Here is a 23,037-nt window from a genome sequence, read left to right as displayed (position 1 = left end):
ACTGGAATAGTTCCAGGGATAAAGGACTTCAGTTATGTGGACAGATTGGAGAAGCTGGGGCTGTTTTCCTTGGAGAAGGAAAAGGCTGAGATGTGATTTAATCATGATCCCACATTTCTTAATAACCATTTAAAGTGGGAGCCAGCTATTGTTCCGGTGGGCATCACAGGATACCATTGTTTTGATTTTCCCACACTGTCATGAGGGATCAGGACATAGTAGGTAGAGAGAAACTTTCCCTTTATGGAAAGGGTGGAGAACTCGAGGAAACTGATTTAAGGTGAATGGCAAAAGAACCAATGGTGACATGAGTATTTTTTTCATGCACTGTGTGCTTAGGATCTGGAACGCAATGCCTGAGACCCTGGTGGAGACACTTTCAAGTGTGGCTTTCAAGAGAGAGTTGGATAATTATAGAAAAAATTAATTAGAGAAAAAAACTGCAGGGCTACAGGGAAAAGGCAGGGGAGTGGGATTTGGTGAGTTGCTCTTTGAGAGAGCTGGCACGGATGTGATGGGCCAAATGGCCTCCTTCTAGGCTGTGTATTAATATGCATTCCAGTCCTGATCTCACCCTACCTATTTGTATCTTAGTCACAGACCGCTAACTTGCATTGTGCTGTCGTTCTCAACCTCGCATTATGTCAGGGAAACTTAGTGATAACATCAAAGGATGCGAGTCTCAATGTCAAAGCCAGGCATTCAAGGTGACAGCACACATTTAAAGGGACATTCATTATTTAAACCGCTGTACAAGACAGTTCACCAGGTTTGCAATCAGAGTAATATCCAATTACGTGACACTATTCTGGAATTGTATCATGTCTGCTGGCGAGAGAAACGTCGTTTATTAAAAGTGTAACTGCAGGTTATAAAAGCGAACAGGAAGTAACATTGCAAAATGCTGTGCTGCAACAGAAATAGCATTTGCCCAGTGTCTTCACACGAGTCATGGCGCAATTCATTTTTGAGCGTTCAGATATGTTACAGGAACTAACATTGCTGCCTCCCCCCGCAAAAAAAAACCAAAGCACTGACAACGCCCCTTGAAAAGATAGTTTTCTGAAACAGCCCACTTTCGTCCGAGAGATGAACAGGATTCCTATACACCAGTCTCCGGTCGTGCTGGGAACTTCCCTTTATTTTAAAAAATGTGCATAGATCGGTTTTCGAATCAGTGGGAACTGTTCTGATGTCTGGCAATGTAAGCTCGTTATTTCGCTAATTCATGCTTCCTTTTCTCACTCGCAGGAGAGGGCTGCGTGATTGTGAAAGCTTGTCTAGATTAGCTCCTGTGTTGGTTGGACAAGATTTCATTTTTTTTAATCCACCTTTTCCGCCACCGAACACTGAACACTTCTGTTTATCGTGTATGTCATGATTTTACACATGTATGAACGGTAAGTATTAGAAGCAAAATCTTTTTGACAACTGATTCCATTTTTAGTCATTTTGTGACCTAGATGGTGTTACAAACCTGAACCAAATGACGTACAATTGACCAACCCGGAAGTAACAGTTCTTGCACTTTCAGCTTGAAACTGCCTTTTATTGAAGATTACTTCCCGTTTTAACAAACTGTACGCTATTTTTCTCTCCTCCTCCTCTCTGCAAGGTACAGTGCAATCGTTTTATTTTCCATTAATGAAAACAGGAATATCGTCCAAATTTATTATTTTTTGTGATTGTGTTTGTTAGAATAGGATGCTTAGTCTTAGTTGGATTCGATAAGATGGAAATCCTCGCACCTGGAGAAGAAATTAAATTAGAATTGTGCAAAGGATCGTGAAGGAGACAGATTTTGCAACATTTTTATGTAGTTTTATAAACAATACAAGAAATGACTTATTTTGGATTGTTGCAATCGTTGATGTAGATATATTTCCGCATCGTCCTGATTTTTCAAATATATTTCTTTCCGGATAATACGAATTCGGATCTCAGTGAATGAGAAGCATTCATAGCCTAAAGGTTGGAGGAGGATGGTGCAGCTGTAGAGGGTGACATTTCCTCTAGGTCCAAAAGCCCGCCTTTTAAAAGCAATTCCTCTAATTTTTGTCTGCTTGTTTCTGTTTCTGTAGTGTAGGCCTGTTTTGTAAGATTTTGAAAAAATATTCAATATCCGTTATGTGCAATCTGGAGGTGCAATAACATTGTACAGTGGAAATAAGTTTTGGTGATAATTACTTTCCAGTTTGTGTACACTAAAGTTTTTATACATGCTACACTATTGTTCTTTAATTTTGGCAAGCGGAAAGACAGCATTTTGAATTCATTTTTAGGATTGGAGTAGAGTTAAATTTACTACCATATAAATTTGTAATACTTTTTTAAAAAGTGTGATCAATAGCAAAACTACGTGTAATTCTGAGTTTTTCCTATTGTCTTCTAGACAAAATGTGTCACTGATTTGACTTAATTTATTCCTTTAAATCTGTCACTGTCAAAACTGAGGGGTACAAATCAGAAATATGCTTTTGATTGGTTTCAACATCAAACCTGCTTGAACCTGCACATAGTCATACAGTGATGAAATGATCTTGACTGACTTAACAAGGATGAAACAAAGTGGCACTTTCTTGCATAAAGGATGGAAGGAAAGCAGGAAAAGTTAATTTATGAGCCACTCTAAGATGCACTTTTCGGACTTCGCACGGTCAGTTCCAAAGTAAATTTGGTAGAGCCCCAGATACATCACCAGTCTGGTCTTGTGTATTACACTAGGATATCTAAATGAAAATCTTATATACTAGATAGTAGATCTTCTGTGACATTGCTTAAGGTAAGTAATGGGATGTCAAAGTCAAACAAGATATCTGAAATGTGATGGCTAAAGTGTGGACATTTACAGGAAATATACATTATATACAAGAATTCTAATACATTCCCAGTGGCATTCACGTGGCAAGTTAGAGTATATGGTCACACTTTAAGTTTTAGTGTTGCTTATACAATCACTCTCAACCAACTTTAGTCTCTCTTTCTCTCCTTTCCCTTAAACTTGTTTCTTCTTTCACTCTCCCTTTTTGGTTGGGAGGTAGGAGCTGGTATGGCATTTGGAGTAGGTTTTAGGGAAAATATGGCCCTCAGCGATTCCATTCGCAGTCCCAATCTTGTATACTTCACCTCATCAAGTCCATCACATTGCTTAACCCTACATCTTTCTATTGCCCTGTCTTCTTGCTACCATCCTCTGATGATTGCCACTATACCCACATCATCATCTTTAAATAAATGACCCGTTCAACTCTTGTTTCCTCCCTTTGTCTTCTCCACATGCATTTCACTCTTAAAGCTGTTTTATAATGACAGGAACATTACACTGTGTATTGCAAGGTATAATATTTCTGATGTTGAAAGGAAGTTGCATGTAAATTGACCTGTTGCTTTATGGCCTTATAAATAAATACATGCTGAGATCAATTACAGGATCATTTTTATGCAGACATATAAGTCTTCAGCTATTCACCAATACCAAAAAAAAGTTAGTTTCCCTGTGGCAACTTATATTTTCAACCTTTATAATTCCAAGGCCTTTCTCCAAATTTCTGAGTTGTCCATATCGCATAAATAAATATTTATCTTCCTTTTAAATAATTTGAATTTGATTCCATATCTATAGCCTTTTGGGATGGTGGATCCTCTGTTCTCATATCCCTTTGAGTTAAAGATTTTTCTTCTGTATTCATTTTTAACTGGCTTCTCATGCCACAGGGAAGCATCTTTTATTCTCAGCCCCAGCAGTTCAATGCATTATTTCTGAACACCCTAATCAGATAAACCTCCTCATAGCTAGGAAATATAATCCAAGCTTGTCTGATGTAGCTAAACGCCTTCAGTGTGTATCTCATACTGGTAATCATCAGAGAACTTTCTCCAAGACTCGTACATCCCTCTGTAAGGTGGGCACCCAAAGTAAAATGCGTGTTCCAATGAGATCTTAATAGTGCAGCAGTAATTTCTTGCTTATATATTCTATATTTCTATAATCCAGTATCCCATTTGCTTTTTACACCAGTGAATTCACTTTTAAATGGTTCTGCTCACTGAACCCATATACTTGAAGTTAGATCATATTCCAAACTGCATTTCTTGCATTTCAAGTGTACTGCCTTTAGTTTATTACCACAACATTTTGCACTTGCATAATTAATGCCTTTTAGATTAAAACTCTTCCAAAGCATTCACGATTACAAAACAAAAATAAATGGACACTGAGCATCAGAAAGATTTATTAGGAGAAATGACCAACATTTTGATCACAGCTGGTTTTAAGGAGGGTCTTAAAGAAACAGAGATGGAGGGATTTGTTCAAAGGCAACTTGTTGCGTGCCAAGTTGAATGAAGGCATGGCCACAAGTGATGATGCGAAGGGAGGTAGAGTTGCACAAGAGCTGTGAATCATCAGAGGTATGGAGTCAGAAGCTCGGCTCAGGGTCAAATTAAATGCTTAAATGGTTTTAATGGTTTTGAAGTCTGGTTCAGCCTGTGATGGTGGCTAGGGAGGATATGGAGTTAATGATGGGGCACAGAGTTTGTGGCAGGAGTCAAGGACTATTGCTTTGGTCTTCCCAATTTGTTACATTAAACTGCATCGGCTTATTGCCTAATATATTTATTGAACTATTTGTAATTTTCTGCTCTTTTCAAAGTTTCTTGGTCCTAAGTAGCTTACCCCTTATTTTCAAATTGTGTCCCCTGGTTCTAGGTTCTCCAGCTGGGGGAACACCTTACCTGCATCTACCCTGTCTATCCCTTTAATTATTTTGTAGGTTTCAATGAGATTACACCTCATTCTTCAAAACTCTAGAGAATACAGGCCCAGCTTCCCCAATGTCTCTTCATAGGACTGTCCCACCATCCTGGGAACAAGTCTGGTGAACCTTCATTGCACTCTCTCTATAGTAATAATATCCTTCTTAAGTTAAAGGGACGAAAACTGCACACAGTACTCAAGTTGTGGTTAACCAAGGTTTATACAATTGAAGCAAAACTTTGCTATTCCTGAACTCAAATCATCTTGTGATAAAGAGTAATGTACCATTTGCCCTCTGAATTGCTTGCTGCACCTGCACGTTAACTTTCAGTAACTTATTGACGAGGACATCCAGGTCCCTTTATGCATCTACACTTTCTAATCGCTTACCATTTAAGAAATACTCTGCACATCTATTCCTTCTACCAAAGTGAATAACCTCTCAGTTTTCCACACATTATATTCCATCTGCCATATTCTTGCCCGCTCATTAAGTCTGTCAAAATCCTCTTGAAGTGGCTTTGCATCTTCCTTACAACACACAATCTCACCTAGCTTTGTGTCATCCGCAAAATTGGAAATATTACATTTGGTCCCTGCATCCAAATCATTGATATATATTGTGAACAGCTGGGGTCCAAGTACTGATCCTTGCTGTACCCCACTAGTCACAGCCTGTCAATATGAGAATGACCTGTTTATTCCTACTTTCTGTTTTCTGCCTGTTAGCCAATCCTTTACCCATGCCAGTATATTGCCTCCTATCCCATGTGCTTTAATTTTGCTAACCATCTTCTGTGGGGGGATTTTATCAAAAACCTTCTGAAAATCCAAGAACACTACATCCACTGATTCTCCTTTATCAATTCTGTTAGTAACATCCTCAAAATCTCCAACAGATTCATCAAACATGATTTCCCATTCATAAATCCATGTTGACTATGTCCAATCATGTCATTATTCTCTAAGTGTCCATTTATCACATCCTTTATAACAGATTCCAGCATTTTCCCTACTACTGATGTAAGGCTAACAGGTGTGTAGTTCCATGTTTTCTCTCGTCTCTTATTAAATAGTCGGGTGACATTTGCTACCTTCCAATCTGCAGGAAACATTCCGGAATCTATAGAATTTTGAAAGATGATCACCAATACATCCACTATCTCCATAGCTACCTCTTTCAACACTTTGGTATGTAGAATATCAGGTCCCGGGGACTTATCAACCTTCAGTCCCATTAATTCCTCCAATACAACCTTCTTACTAATACTAATTTCCTTCAATTCCTCATTCTTCCTTGTCCCTTGGATTTCTAATTCTGGGAAATTTCCTGTATCTTCCTCAGTGAACTCAGACACAAAGTAATCATTTAGCTTCTCTGCCATTTCTATTTTCCCCATTATAAATTCTCCTGACTCTACCTGTAATGGATTCACATTTGTCTTAGCCAAACTTTTCCTTTTTACATACCTATAGAAGCTTTTACGGTCTATTTTTATGTTTTTGCTAGTTTACATTCATATTCTATTCCCCCTTGATGAATTTCTTGGTCCTCCTTTGCTGTATTCAAAAGTGCTCCCAATCCTCAGGCTTACTACTATTTATGGCAACTTTATAGGCCTTTTCTTTTAATCTTACGTAATCCTTAACTTCCTTGTTAGACACGGTTGACTGGCTTTTCTTCTTGCGTTTTTGTGCCTTGAAGGAATGTATAGTTGCTGTAAACTGTGTAATAACTCTTTAAAGACAATTCATTGTCCATGTACCATCATACCTTTTAATGTATTTTCCCAATATGCCTCAGTCAATTTTCCCCTCATACCTTCACAATTTCCTTTGTTCAAATTTAACACCTAGCTTCACTTCACTTCACTTTCAAACAGAATATAAAATTCAATCATGTTATGGTCACTCATCCCTAAAGGTTCTTTTACAACAAGATTATTAATTAACCCTTTCTTGTTACATAATACTAGATCCAAAATAGCCTGTTCTGTAGTTGGTTCCTCAACACACTACTCTAGAAAACCATCCTTAACACACTCAAGAAACCTGGCCTCCACAGCATTAGTGCTCATTATGTTTACCCATTTACCCATTCTGTATGCAGATTGAAGTCATCCATGATTACTGCATTACCCATGCTACATGCTTCTCTAATCTCCTGAGCAGTACCGTGACGCGCATGACCACTACTGTTTGGTGGCATATAAACAACTCCTACTAATGTTTGCTGCTCTTTGCTGTTTCTTAGCTCCAACCAAACAGATTGCACATTTTGTCCTTCCGATCTGAGATCCTCCCTCAATAATGTACTGATCCCTTCCCTTATTATCAGTGCAACACCAGCTCCTTTTCCTTTTGCCTGTCCTTCCTAAATGTCGAATATCCTTGAATATTCAATTCCCAGTCTTGGTCACCCTGTAGCTACGTTTCTGTAATGGCAATTAGACCATACCCATTTACCTCTATTTGTGCCTTTAAATCATCTACCTTGTTGCAAATGCTGTGTGCGTTCAAGTTGAGTGCCCTTTGTCTTTTTGACATCATTCCTTGTTCTAAGCTTAGTTGATGTTGGCCTTTGTTTTGCCTTCCTTCTAACTTAATTTGCTAGTTTTCTACTTAGTGTTATCAGTTTTACTTCCTTCCAGTTTGAGCTACCCCTCAGGTTCCCATCCCTCTGACAAGCTAGTTTAGACCATCCCCAACAGCACCAGCAAATCTCCCTGCGAGGATATTAGTCCCGGTCCTGTTAACCCGTCCAACATGTACAGATCCCACCCGCCCCAGAACGCCCCAGAATGCCTCAGAAACCTGATAGCCTCCCTCGTACACCAATTGTCCAGCCATGTGTTCAATCATTCAGTCCTCCTATTCATATGCTCACTAGCACGCGGCACTTGGAATGATCGTATGATTACTGCTCTTGAGGTCCTACTTTTTAATTTCCTCCCTAATTGCCTAAAATCTGCTTTCATGCAGAAGGACCTCATCCTGCTTATGTCGTTGGTACCAATGTGGTAGTCCACCCTCCCCCAGAAGGTTATCCTGCAGCCACACCGTGACATCCTTGAACCTGGCACCAGGGAGGCAATACGCTATCCTGGAGTCATGTTTACTGCTGCAGAAACACCTGCCTGATCCCCTGACTATTGAATCCCCTATCACTGTTGCTCTCCCACTCTTCTTCTGTCCCTCCCGTGCAATTGAGCCACCTGTGGTGCCATGAACTTGACTCCGGCTGTACTCCCCTGAAGAATCATCGCCCTCACCAGTATCCAAAATGGAAAACCAATTAGCAAGCAAGATAGACTCGGGACTCCTGCACTACCTACATACCTACCTGCCTGGTGTAGTAGTATTGTCATTGGACTGGTAATCCAGAGACCCAGGGTAACGCTCTGGGGACTCGGGCTTGAATTCCACCATGGCAGATGGTGGAATTTGAATTCAACAAAATTCTGAAATTAAGAACCCACTGATGACCATGAAGCCATTGCTGATTGTCGTAAAAACCCATCTGGTCCACTACTGTCCTTTAGGGAAGGAAATCTACCATCCTTCTCTGGTCCGGCCTACATGTGACTCCAGACCCACAGCAATGTGGTTGACTTTTAAATGTCCCCTGAACATGGGCAATAAATGCTGGACTACTTAGCGATGCCCACATCCCATGAACGAATATATTAAAAAAAAACTACCTGCCTCTTCTCTTAGCCTGCCTGCTGGTCACCCATTCCCTCTCTGCCTCTATGCCCCTGACCTCCCCAAACGTGCTATCCATGTAGTTCTCTGCATCGCAGTTGCACAACAGTGATTCCAGCTGCCGCTCGAGTTCTGAAACCTGGAACTCAAGCTTCTGCTGCCGGTGACACTTCCTGCAGATGTGTTCATCTAGGACACGTGCGTCCATGACTTCTCACATTCCGCAGGATGTATATTCTACCTGGCCAGCTGACCTGCCGTACCATAACTTTAAAAAGTATTCATGTTAATTGAATACAGGAAGTCCTCACTCAATGTCATCCCACAAAATGTCATTTCATTAACATAGCTCTCCAATTAGAGCCCTGCTTTTGCCTTGCATTGCTGCTGTTTCGCATTAATGTCACCATAAGCCTAGACACCCCTCTGTAACTCCCATGTTAAGCCTGAGAGAGCTGGGTCTTGGGTCTCTGCTAAGGTGATGAGGAGGCAATCTTGGGAAGGAGTTTTGAGCCCCAGACAGATGGTATTGCATCATGTTGTTTTGCTTAACGTTGCGTTTTCCAGAAGCTAATTAGCGATGTTAAGTGAAGTATGTTCTTCCTTTCACAGAAACCTTCTGACTCTTGACAGTTAGCTTAAGGGCCAGATTTGTTTGCTACCAAGGCGGGTAGCTGGAGTCAGGAAAGTCCCAACCTGGCGGATCTGCCTCAGTAGAAAGTTCCCTGTCTCTCCCAATTTTCACTTGGAGTGGAGGAGGGTGGGGTGGGGGGTGGCGTTGGGGTGGCGGTGGTGGCGGGAGGTGGGCTTTGCGATGTCACCTCCGGAGCAGATTGAAGGTGGCTGACTGCCGAGGCGGGCTGGTTAAAAAACCCGCAGTGGTTCTCTGGCACTTGGACCCAGTTGTTTTGTTAAATTTTAGGTCCTCTAGCCCTCATCCCTCACACCCCATCATCCCCCACCCACTTGTCATGCCCCCATGCCAACGTATTGCCAAACCATGCCAGATCATGCCAACCCACTCATGGCCCTTACACCCTCCATGCCAACTCACCCAGTATCCATCATGGGCAGACCTTAGGAACCATGTTGAGATGAAGTAAAATAAAGGTCTAAATATTTATTACAGCCTTCACTGTATTAAAAATCACTCCTATTCATTAAAAACCCATTCAAAACTTTAAAATCTCCTTAAATGTTTAATCTCTTATAAAACAAACAATTGCCTATTCATAACCCTACATCAAAGACAGCTAATCCTTTAATAAACTCTTTGAGCTGTCAAACTGTGAAGTTAGGACACCTGCTGAGATAATTAGAGCTTGTGGAAAGCAGCCAAGCATTCATGCTGACATAATGATAGCCCTTGGGGATTTGTCAACAAACAGCTATTGTAACTGCAAGAACTGTTTTTTTCAACTCTCAGTGACATAGGCAACCTGTTTTTAAAGATTTTTTTTAAAGGTTGGCGATTTAAATAACTTCACATCATGACCCTTTTACAGACTTTATCCAGCCTTCAAAAGCATTTATGTATACTATAAATACTTGTGATTCCCACACCATGGGTTAAGGCCCTTACTACAGTGAAAATGGGGCCTGTTTGTACTCAGCACTGAATCTGCATTTCCTGTTGTGTGATCCATGCACCACCTCCTTTGCCCTATTGGTGAAAATAGGATCTGTTGTAAATGGGGTGGAACTTCCAGATTTTGCCCCACCTGCCAAATCAGGTCCTAAGTTCTCACATACCTATCCCTAATAATGGTTTCTAACAATTCTCCCTTTACGGACATTCAACTCACTGTTCTGTAGTTACTTTGGCTCTTCCTCCTTTCTTTGAATAATTGTGCAGCATTTGCTATCATCTGATTCCCCGACAGCTTTCTCAGAATACGGTGAGTTTTGAAAAATTCTAATATCCTCTCCTTTCATCATCTAATTTTTTAATAGCCTTGTGAAAACTGGACCTGAATGTTAGTCTAGCTTCCATTAGTTTATCTATTGCAATATTTCTGCCCTGGATTCATGTCTGTGCATTATTCCCCTTCTGAAGTGCCTTCTAAAGATCTACCGCAATGGCTTGAATTTCCCTGTGCCTTATATTTATTATTTTTCTCTCTTCCATTATAAGGACCAAAGCTAAATATTCAAATTGCTGTTCTCTTATGTCCTTATTCTCTATTATTGCAATACCTAACTCTGCTCTGCTATGTTCTCTATTTTCAAGGACTTAAAATAAACATTTGCTGTTATTTGTTGACAGGATAACAACGTTCTTTACATTCTCCTTCTTTACTTTCCATATTATTTCCTTGGTCATCTTCTGTCGCTTTCTACAACTTTCCAGCCTTACCACCGTTCTTAACCTTTAAATATGTCTTCTACGTTTGGTTAAGTTTTGTAAGTCAATCCACACCATCTCAGAATTAGCTCTTTTGTTTTTCAGGATTTATAAACTGTGCATTATAAATTGTTTTATAAGGCACTTAAAATAATTTGAAAGTCATAAGTATTTTAGAGCATAATTATTTTAGGGTGATGTAAACATAGTCAATTAAATTGCCCTGCCCATCATTGGGACCTTCCGGTCCCACTGAAAGTCAATGGACTTTTAGCTGGCCCACGGCAGGTCTTGCCACGGTGGGGTTGAAAAATCCCAGCCATAATGTGGTGATATTTTAGTGTGACATTTCAAATGCTAAGAGAGTTAGTGGAAGCAAGATTGAGAGCCTAAATAAGTAAAAACTTCTTGGTAGTAGTCAAAAACACCAATAATTTCATTGCCAAATTTAAGCATGTCATTGTAAAATAAGTTTTAAGAAAATATTTTGATATGTTCATGACCTTTTATTTGTAGTTTATATAGAAAATGCAGGAAACATTCAACAGGCTAGGCAGCATTAGCGGCAAGTGAAAGAAAATTAATGTTTCAGGTCAATGAAGTTGATTCATTTTATTTTACCTATATTAAGCTGTGAAAAAGAAATGTCAGATGAGAAAATTTAAAGTGTTTTGAATGATTTGATTAGTTCACCTTATCGTTCTCCTTTCGTTGATTAATAAGCTCTTTTGACTAGTAGGTTTTTAACTGCTTTCCTAAATTACAAATTGTATCGTTGCTAAAATGTGATGGTCACATGACAAGTGTGCACAATTACACCATTTTTTATAATATAAATACATGTTTAGCTATATTAAGGTGGGAAGAATGAGATGCTTTGATAAAGACATTTTCTTTGATCCTTGAGAGTCTTAAGAAAAGTGACAACCAATTAGACCAGCTCCCAAAGTTAAAAGAGTTATATTCTAATATAGTAAATGGCCTAGGTCCAATTTCTATCCTCTGGTTTTATAATAAAACTAAATAATTAAAATGTAACAGAAAGGAAAGAGAGGAAGGTCATGTATCCTGAAGCAAGGCTTCGAGCTATGGCATCGTCTCTTCGAGTCCTTTTCTTGCATCACCGCTGTGACAGTTCCAAGATTATTTGTATTATGTTAATAGATTAGTTTTTGCATATTTCTGTTGTGTTAAACTTATGGTATAGTAATGTTTTTTTTCCCAAAAATAAAGCTTGGTTGGAAATTTTAAATCAAAACTGACTCAGCTTAGAATTTTCATGACTTTTGAAAGCATTTTTGTGGTTAAAAACTACTTTTTATTCGTAGGTTTTGGATTGAGTTATGATAGTGAAAGAACTAATTTACATTGTGCCTTTCAGTGTCCCAGTGTGCTTTATTGTTAATTAATTGCTTTTGCAGCGTAATGTTATTCAATAAATTTACAGCCAAATTGTGCACAGCAAGATCATACAAACCACAATTAGATAAATGGCCAGTTAATAGGATGGCCATTGACAGAGGCCATAAATACCAGACACAAACCATGCTGCCACAGCCTACTCACCCCTGTGCATGTGCCTACACAAAAATGGCTGTGGGGCAAGCAAAGGCCTGGCTGGCCTGCTGATATAATTAATTAAAATGAGCATAGAACACTGCTGCAATTGTATTAATTACTTTATTGATAAAGTTTTAGTAATAATTCCCAATAATAATTGTACTAACAACTAATGTATATGTAGTAGAATAACTAAAAGTATAATAATTAATAACAATACCAAAAAGGGCAGCAGATGCATGGGAATACCACCATCTGCAAGTTCCCCTCCAAGCCACACATCATCCTGACTTGGAACTACATCACCGTTCCTTCACTTGCTAGGTCAAAATCCTGGAACTCCCTTCCCAAGAGCACTGTGGGAGTATATAGACTGCAGCGGCTTAAGAAGGTGGTTGTGGGAAATTAGGGATGGGTAATAAATGCTGGCCTAGCCAGCGATGCCCACCCCTTATGAAAGAATTTTTTTTAAAGTTGAAATTTCTTTTTATAAGTTATTGGTCTCTATGGGGATTATAACAATGGAGAAAACACATTCTGTATGAACATATCTTCACAGTATGGAGAATATATAGAAGCTGATTTTCTTCATGTTTGTGAATATTTTTCCCTGAGCTTTACTGAAAAGTTTCAGAAACCTCTCCTCACTGGTCTGGCAATGATTCAACTCGGGAGAGGCCATAACACCTTCCACAATGTGAAATTCTTCATACAGTGTGTCCATGTCAATCCCTTAAAGATTGCACGCTTGAACACCATCGCAAGATTCTTCAAAAGGACTTAACAATTGCAAGGGCTAATTTGCAAATTCTGTTGTGAAAGCTAGTTTTCAGACAACTCATATTTGTCTCTCAAGTATGACTTGACTCTTTTGTAGAAAGTTAAAAAGTCTCTTTCATGTTTTCCTGCCAATCTGCCATTCACTGCAAATCCAAAAAACCTGTCCCAAATCCTTCTCTTCTGGTTCCTATTTGTCACTCGTCAGCTTATACACTGAGAGGATACTGAATGATTTAGCCTCTAAAGCTCCAATATGGCCACTGAAGTTTCAGAGCATTACTGAGAAAGGGAAGGTAAAGCTCAGCCACTTTATCTGCAACCCGTGTTCACGAAGCAAGTCCACAGTATTTTGGGGCAACCTTCCTCATCTACACTGTTACAAGCTACCTTCAGGTTTCCAGCATTTCAGTAATCTGACAATAGCAAGCAGCAGAGAGAGCCACCAGGTCACAACTTGCCTCAATAGATTACACTCCTCCACTTCAGCAAAGTCACAGAACTCCCTCAATTGCTGTGTTCTGCTTACAGAAATGCTCAAGTGAGTGTATAGCTTGAGAATTATGTTTTCTGCATTAACATCAAAGTTTCTAACAGACTATTTTGCACAACGCAACAAGGGATGAGCCAAACCGTTGGCTGCAACTTGCCCTTTTGATCACCTTTCAGATTTTGGTAAGCACTATTGTGCTTTCCGTAATTAATACTTGTGTTGTCAGCTGAATACGCTCCCTAGGCTGAGATCAAAGACACTGTGTTTGGATAACAGTTCTGCTGCGATTGCTTCTGAGGTTTCTTGGTTATTACTATAGAAATACAACTGTAAATGCTGGACCCCCTTCCCAAAATTGAAATATCTCAAAACTAAGGGGAAACTCTTTGCTGCACCCTTGTTTGATGTATCAGTTGCCAAAGAGAAAAAAAGGATATTTGCTTTAATGCAATCAGTGTTTCTGTACAGAATATGGCACTAGAACATTCCTGTTTTTTTTTTCACATTTGTTTTCCCACACATTAGGTTTTTGCTACAGAGGAGTCACTGTAGATTTCTTTATCAAATTTTATGCTGCAGTCGATACTTCTATAAGTTTGGTAGTGCCTCAGCAGCAGTCACTATCATTTTGAGGTAATGCAGGCAATGTAAAAAAGAAGTTCAGTGATGATATATCTGTACTTGGAGAATTAAATTTGTGCTTTTCTGACAAAATGTGCTGATTTACATCTCTTTTCTTGGTGGCTGGCATTGAAATCACATCAGTACAAAGTGCAGATTGCACGATGCTCTTCCTTTCTGCTTTTTGCTATGAAATCACATTCTTTTGACCATTACACATTTTGAATTGGTAAATGGTGGAATGTGACAGGCTATGTGTGTGATGAGAACAACGCTAGGATCTTTTTTCCTAGGTGCTCGCTGACCTTGAAATGATTTTGAATGATTGATTTCGGTATTAACCAATGAGACAGTAGGAAAACGCTGAGGATGGTGTTAATAGGATGCAGGGTAGGTCCGATAGGACCTTTTCTCACAGGCACAGTCACCGATCTGGAAATTAGGAGGGGGTGAGCTGACATTTAGCCAAAAGGGTGGTCTTTTGGAGCCACCAATCCTTTAATTGGTTGACTTCGCCACCATTCATTTCTGTTTCATCATTACATTGGTTGGCAAGTGCTTGTGAAATAAATAGGCCATCCTTTGGCTGGACTGCATGGTGTTGTGAACAGTGTAAGGCAGCGAGCTTTTGAAATACTAAATGGAAAGCCACCCTAACGGTCAGTCTATTGTTGGTTGAAGGATGAATGTTGGCCAAGATTCTCTGAGAACTCCTGTTTTATTATTGAAATAGGGCTATAGATTTTTTTTTACATTCATCTGAATGAGCAGACAGTGCTTGCTTTAACGTCTCATCTAGAAAATGGCACCTCCAATAATGTGATGTTCCTTTAGTACTGTACTTAAGTGTCAGCCTAGATAATGTGCTCAAATTCAGGAATGGGCCACGTATACTGAACTTTTTGTTCAGAAGCAAAACCCAAACCACTTAAAACCTAGCTTTGTACGAGATTCGCACAATAGTTCAGAACAGACAGGAACAATTTGGACTGGCAATGATCGTGCATGGGACAGAACTAACGATGTTACTTCTTAGCTTATTAGCATATACCAGAGATTGCATTAGTTCTACTTTCTGAACTGGCTGCATGCTGAGATTCTCTGCCATAATAGCAGCATAACTAGCACTCTCAACATTATTTAGAGTCTCAAGGAATGGTTCTCAGGTTATTAAGGCTTTGTGAATGCCTTTATTCTGTCAGAAGAATAAGAGACAGTAGAAGTACCTGAGTTAGATACACATTCCTTTTTTAAAAAAATGTTGGAAAAGGGATTGCTAAAGAGGTACTTTATTATGCTAATTGTTAATAATTTTCTACATATCTGGGTAGGTAGCATAGAGAATGGAGGATCTTTATGTCTCGTAACATGATGGAAAAGTCAAGCTCCAGGACTTTCTATAACAATTGAGACTGAATTGACACTATGCTTTGTTGCTTTTATTAATTCATTCCTCGCTGGCAAGGACAACATTTATTGCCCTTGGGAAGGTGGTGGTGAGCCTTTCTTGAACTGCTGCAGTCCATGTGGTGAAGGTATTCCCACAGTTCCGTTCGGTAGGGAGTTCCAGGATATTGGCACATTGATGATCAAACAACAATGATATATTTACAATTCAAGATGGTGTGAGACTTAAGGAACTTGGAGGTGTTCCAATGCGCCTGCTCCCTTGTTCTTCTGGGTGATAGAGATCATAGGTTTTAAAGAAGAAGCCTTGGTGAGTTTCTGAAGTGCATCATGGAGCTGAAACACTCTATTGCCATAGTACACTGGTGCTGGAGGGATTAAATGTTTAACGTGGTGGATGGGATTCCAGTCAAATGGGTTGCTTTGTCCTAAATGCTTTTTAACTTCTTAAGTATTATTGGAGCTATTCTCATCCAGGCAAGTGGGGATTATTCCATCAAACTCCTGATTTGTTCCTTGTAAGTGGTGGTAAAGCTTTGAGGAGTCAGGGGGTGAGCCATTCACCACAGAATACCTAGCCTCTGACCTGTTGTAGCTACAGTTTTTATGTGACTTGTCCAGTATGTTTTTGGAAAGTTGAGGTCCCCTGTATGTTGATGTTGGGGGATTCTACGATCAGATGGGTGGATAACACTGAGGCTTAGACTGAGGGAGGCTTGAAGAAAGGCAGGGAAGAAGCAAGACAATGCCGTTGGCCGCACTAAGGCTATGGTGACAACGAACGAATGAACCCAATTAGAAATGGATCTGCTGCTAAATAAACTCGGGCTGATATTAAGATTGATGCTGGTGCTAGCAATGGCTTAGAATTTCCAGCATTGTGTATTAAAAAATATTATATGGACATGACTTCTCTAGGAATAAAATAAAAGCATTAGGAGACGCCCTGATGTAGTTGTATGAATTATAATGTTCTCTCCGTTATCTAGCAACCTCATACTGTATTAGTATCCTTGAGAACTCCTTTGCTGTAGCTCCAAACAGAAGATTGTGGTGATTTTTCAGTAACACATTTTGATTTCACTCTGAAGTGAAATTTGACTTTGTAGCAGTATCCTTAGAGATAACTGGACTACTTTAAAATGTATATATGCAATCCCTGACTCAATAGAAATATTCCTTGGGGCAATAAGAATTGAGGCCCTCTAACTTGCTGAAGAACAGAAGGCCCTTTATGAAATGTTTCAATAACTGGAAGATGATTTTGGACATTGGATTGCCAAAATTCATCTTTGACTTAACCTGTGGTTATTAGGGCTATTAAGACCTTGATTAGCTTTTTGCAATTTTTGCAATCATTTAAATTTGCATGACTTGAATTCACACATTGTGTGATTATAGTTTAGAATACACTAGTTGACTTATCTGCAGAGATCCTGTATGTTTTAGTACAACCACTTAGCTGGAGGGATCTTCTGAATTTAGGAAATCTCTTTGAATGAGCTTAGGGAAATTTTAGTTTTCTAATGTAAATCATGTTTTCTCAAAGGTTGCATTTCTGGATTCAAAGGGTCATTGGTAAGTATTCAGATCTGCAAAGAAGTATTATGCACTTTTTGGAATCTTCATCACACAGAAGCAAAAATTGCTGGCTATGAAATCATAGTATCACGGGTTTGAGAACTACTTATAGTTTGTACTGAGAGACTTGGAGGATTGTGCTGCTTTAAAGTTGTTAGACATGAGACATACTGCATCAAGAGTTACAGGAAATGGGTTCACACTTGCAATTCTCTATATAGTAAGCTTTACATCCTGCCTGGGTTGCCATGTGGAGGTGGCAAACGATGGTAAGGCAGCTTTCAACAGAGAGAGTGAGTTGGAGGCAAGACTACCATGTCTTTCAGATAAATTTTCTAAGAGGTCAGAATTTGAACATTAATTGAGACTTGTTCACACTTTTGGTCAGACAACAATGTGTAGTGTAGTATACATAAAGCAGGAAAGCATAATGTAAGTTGTATACAAATACAAAGCTTGAAAATTTCCACCATAAAGTCTGTAAGCTGTGAAATACAATGTGGAAAGTCCTCATGGCAAGAAGGTTGCAGGCAGAAAGCTGAGCAGCACAGTCTATTGGAATGTAGAGGCTCCTCGAGTTCTTGACCCCCCCTAAGCTATGAGAGCTGTGTAAGAACTAATGCACAGTTAGACTGTTAATCCATTGCAGTCCCAGCAGAGCTGCAGGAATCAGATTATTGCTGGCAGGGGATGGTCGTAGAGATATTAAGGTTATGGTTTAGCGTTAAGAGCTTTGGGGATATGGGAATTGTTGGTGCTGAGAATTGTGTGGGATCTGATAAGTCATCTCTGTTGTCTACAGAAACTCATTTTGACAACTACTATTGTTACTAATTTCATCTAATATAAAATGTAGGGTCAGCCTCAAAAAATTGTCCTATGAATGCATTATGCACTTGTGCATGAATATCACCAATAATAATTTGTAATTTATGGTGTTTGCACAATTCTGCTTGCATGGTTCTCTTATTTGTACTTGTATACTGAAGAATGATTGCATGGTTTTCTTATTTGTACTGGTATACTGAAGAATGATTGCAAAAACTAATCCATTAAAAAGAGATGCTGAAGTCTCCTGATACGTCAGGTTTGAATATGGGTGGTGTGAGAGTTCCATAACAAATTTGCATTTCTGAAAAAAGGAACATACAGCATGCATGTGACAACTATATTTGTTGCATAGCAACTTGCAAATGCTGAATCAACAATGAGGAATTCAAATATGGATGATGAATTTGTTTTTAATCTCATGTGAGGCAATGGCAGCACTAAAATCTAGTGGTTGAGCAGTATATGCTGAATATATGTCTATTTACTGTCATTCAGAATTTAGGAATTAGCTTACATGGTTTTTATAAAGTAAACAGGTTTCATGGTTTCAATTTTTTACGCAACTAACTGTTACAATACAAACAAGCAGGGACTAACCTGGTTGTTATTTTTATCCCTTTCCTTTGAAGTTTCCTTGCAGCATGGACCTTTCATGGCTGTTACATAGCTTGGAGGTCTGCTCTGAAATCTTCACTTAAAAATTGTCTGGTAAAAGAAAGAACTTGCATTTATATAGTGCTTTCACGTCCTCAGGGCTTTACAGCCGATTGATTACCTTTGAGGTGTGATCGTTGTTGAAACATAGGGAAACAGGTAGCCAATTTATGCGTGGCAAGATCCAACAAAGTGTGATGAGACAAGTGATAATTAAACTGTTTTAGTGATGTTAGTTGTTTGAGGGACAAATGTTGGCCATTATACCAGGACAACTCCCATGCACTTTTTTGAACAGTGCCATTAGTTCCTTTTCTGTCCACCTGAGAGGGAAGAAGGGACCTCAGTTTAATGTTTTATCCAAAAGATAGCATCCCCTGCAGTGCAGCACAGGCATATCAGTTCCAAGCCCCATCAGAGTGGCGCCTGGAACTAAGATCTTCTGATTCCAAGGCGAGAGTGCTGCCACTGAGTCGTGGCTGACAAATTGTGAGAGTGCCCAACTCGTTGAGTTTCTGTGGACCACTGATTTTCTACAGAAGTATTTAATAAAGCAGCTACATGTATTATTTACCCATCACACTGCAGAGGAGAAAATACCATTTATTTTACAAAGAACCAATAAAAAACAGACATTGACTCATTAATATATATAAAATACAGAGATAAAAGCAAAGAACTGCGGATGCTGGAAATCCAAAACAAAAACAAAAACAGAAACAGAAATACCTGGAAAAACTCAGCAGGTCTGGCAGCATCAGTTCTGTTGAAGGGTCATGAGGACTCGAAACATCAACTGTGCTCTTCTCCGCCGATGCTGCCAGACCTGCTGAGTTTTTCCAGGTATTTCTGTTTCTGTTTTTGTTTTTGTATTGACTCATTAATACTAGATTGAAGTCGGCAAACTTCTTTCCAAAGTCTTTCACTGAGGTAGTGCACTATGCACCCTCTTCCACATCCCAGCCCCAGTCCATAATAACAGTATAACAGCTTATCTCACTGTAAGCGACACCATGCAAGGTGTTCCTCAGTTAAAACCATAGATGTTTACTGAATACATGACCATTTGATTAAACATGTCTTGTCAATATGCCAGATCTTTGCTAGGCCCAAATCCTGTCCTGATCTCAACCATATTTTCCTCTGCTTTAAATATATACCCACTTATTCCCTAAAAGAGGCATTGGCGTCTGCCTCAGCTGTACCATGTGTCAAAGTATTCCATGTTCCAATAATTCTCTCCATACAGAAATTTCTCCTACATCCTCACTCTCAGTGATAATTGTAAATTGATGATCTCTCATTAATGACTCTGTAATCAAAGAGAACAATCTTTCTTTGTTTTATCAAAGTTCTTTATAGTTGTAACAACCTTGATTAAATCTCCTCTGCTCCAGTGAAAATTAGCACAATATATGAAGTCTTTCCTGATAACCACAGTTTCTTCTTCCAGTTATCATCTTGGTGAATAACTTTAATGTCCTTCTGTAATGGAATAACCCAAACTGTACACAGTAGTCTAACTATGGCTTGACCATTTCCTTGTACAAATTTTCTTATCTCTTTCCTCTTGTGCTCTATGTCTGTATTTATAAAACCATAAATTGGCATTGGTCTCTTTTGTCTTTACCTATCTGCTATTTCAAGGAATTATGTTTATGAACACCTAGGTCTGTCTGTTCATTCATAGCCTTCAAAGTCTTTTAAGTGTATATTCCTTGTTTTTCCTCCCAGAATGTATTAACACTCACTGCTTGGCATTAAATTGCAGCTGCCACCCATATACCCATTCCATTAATTTATCCATATCCTCCTGAAGTTATTTTTATAGTCCATCTCTGTGCCAAACCCCCTAATTTTATGTCCATTGCTAATTTCATTATGTATTGTGCTACCTACATCCAAATCCAAGTCATATACATCACTTCCAGCTGTGAACAGTACCCTTAACCTTAATTCTATTTTTTGTCTTTCAAACAACTTTCTTTTCCTTTGACCACATTTCCTGGGGGCTGGGATGTGGAAGTGGGTGCACCCTGCGCTATCACAGTGAAAGACTTTGGAAAGAAGTTTGCAAGACCTCAGTCCAGTAAAAATGAGCCAACGTTTTTTTATTGGTTCTTTGTGAAATAAATAGTATTTACTCCACTGCAGTTTGGTAGATAAGTAACAAACTCAGCTGCTTAATTAAATATTTCTGTAGAAAAGCTCATTTTAAATTCTCAGTTTAAACAAAATACCGGCATTTTATTTGCCTCCTGTGTCTCTATCTCGAGGGAAAAAACACACATTTGATTATTATTCAAAAAGATTTCTTAAATTCATCTTCCAGCTTGTTTTCAAATCATTTGGAAAAACAAGCAAACATAAATGCTGTTAGAAGGACACTTCTTTTTTGTGAAAAAAATTATTTTCAAATTCTTCGTTTAAATAAAGATGCCACAATCACACATAACCACATCCTTTCGTTCTGAGCCAGGATATCTCTCAAATGAAATTAATCAGTCAATAGCGTAAAATTCTAAAATCCTGTTTTGCACTTGCTCAGATTACAACATACTAACATATGAATTAGTTGCAGGAGTAGACCACTCGGCCCCTCGAGCCTGCTCCACCATTCAATAAGATCACAGTTGATATGATTGTAACCTCAACCTGCCTACCCCCAATAACCTTTAAGTCCCTTGTTAATCAAGAATCTATCTAGCTCTGCCTTAAAAATATTCAAAGAATCTGCTTCCACCGCCTGTTGAGGAGGAGAGTTCCAAAGGCTCTCAGCCCTCAGAGAAAAAAATTCTCCTCACCTCTGTCTTAAATGAGCGACCCCTTAGTTTTAAACAGTGACCCCTAGTTCTGGATTCTCCTACAAGAGGAAACATCCTCTCTCCGTCCACCCTGTCAAGACCCCTCAGGATCTTAAAGGTTTCAATTAAGTCCCCTCTTACTCTTCTAAATTCCAGTGGATTAAAGCCTAACCTGTCCAGCCTTTCCTCATATGACAACCCACCCATTACTGACATTACTCTAGTAAACCTTCTCTGAACTGCTTCTAACGCATTTACATCTTTCTTTAAATAAGGAGACCAGTACTGTACACAATAATTCAGATGTGGTCTCACCAATGCCATGTACAATTGAAGCATAGCCTTCCCACTTTTGCAATCAATTCCCCTCACAATAAATGATAATACTCTATTAGCTTTCCTAATTACCTGCTGTACCTACATACTAACCTTTTGTGATTCATGCACTAGGACACCCAGATCCCTCTGAATCTGAGAGCTCCTCAATCTCTCATCATTTAGATAAAAAGCTTCTTTTTTATTCTTCCTGCCAAAATGAATGATTTCACATTTGCCCACATTATACTCCATTTGCCAGATCTTTGACCACTCACTTAACCTATCTATGTCACTTTGTAGCCTCCTTACATCCTTTTCATAATTTACTTTCCTACCAATCTTTGTGTCGTCTGCAAATTTAGCAACCATTCCTTCACTCCCTTCATCCAAGTCATTTATGTAAACTTAAAAAAAATTGAGACCCCAGCATTGATCCCTGTGGCACACCACTCATCACATCTGCCAACCAGAAAAAGACTCACTTATGCAAACTCTCTGCTTCTTCTTAGCTAGCCAATCTTCTATCCATGCCAATATGTTACCCCCACACCAAGAGCTTTTATTTTCTGCAATAACCTTTGATGTGGCACTTTATCAAATGCCTTCTGGAAATCTAAGTACAGTACATCTACCGGTTCCCCTTTATCCACGGCACATGTGACTCCTTCAAAGAACTCCAATAAATCGGTTAAACATGATTTTCCTTTTACAAAACCATGTTGACTCTGCCTGATTGCTTTGAATTTTTCTAAGTGCCCTGCTATAACATCTTTAATAATAGCTTCTAACATTTTCCCTATGACAGATATTGGGCTAACTGGCCTATAGTTTCCTGCTTTCTGTCTCCCTTTTTGAATAAAGGAGTTAAATTTGCTATTTTTCAATCCAATGGAACCTTCCCCGAATCTAGGGAATTTTGGAAAATTAAAACCAGTGTATCAACTATCTCATTCACCATTTCTTTCAAGAGCTTAGGGTGAAGTCCATCCGGACCTGGAGAATTGTCAGCCCATAGCCCCAACAATTTGCTCAATACCATTGATCGTAATTATCCCGAGTTCCTCCCTCCTTTTCATTTCCTGATTTACAGCTATTTCCGGGATGTTACTTATGTCCTCTATTGTGAAGACCGAAGCAAAATACCTGTTTAATTCATCCACCATCTCCCTACTTTCCATTATCAATT

General features: G+C 39.1%; 1 protein-coding gene across 5 annotated transcripts in view; it reads left to right on the top strand.

Annotated features, from left to right (window-relative positions):
* Positions 1 to 1,046: 1,046 nt before the first annotated feature.
* fam49bb (family with sequence similarity 49 member Bb) overlaps positions 1,047 to 23,037 on the top strand; it is a 227,242-nt gene continuing 205,251 nt past the window's right edge. The window contains exons 1-2 of one of the 5 annotated variants that reach the window (XM_078539987.1): positions 1,059 to 1,119; positions 1,252 to 1,400. The gene's annotated coding sequence lies outside the window, so the exon portion shown is untranslated. Of the gene's footprint in view, positions 1,205 to 1,251; positions 1,401 to 1,514; positions 1,616 to 23,037 lie in introns of those variants that run through there. The other 4 variants (XM_078539993.1, XM_078539988.1, XM_078539979.1 and 1 more) reach the window with 4 other exon arrangements.

Source organism: Cetorhinus maximus, chromosome 4 (genome assembly GCF_964194155.1).
Source record: "Cetorhinus maximus chromosome 4, sCetMax3.hap1.1, whole genome shotgun sequence".
Classification (NCBI taxonomy): domain Eukaryota; kingdom Metazoa; phylum Chordata; class Chondrichthyes; order Lamniformes; family Cetorhinidae; genus Cetorhinus; species Cetorhinus maximus.
The sequence above is the reverse complement of the archived record's forward strand: the minus strand, read 5'-3'. Positions and strand labels throughout refer to the sequence as shown.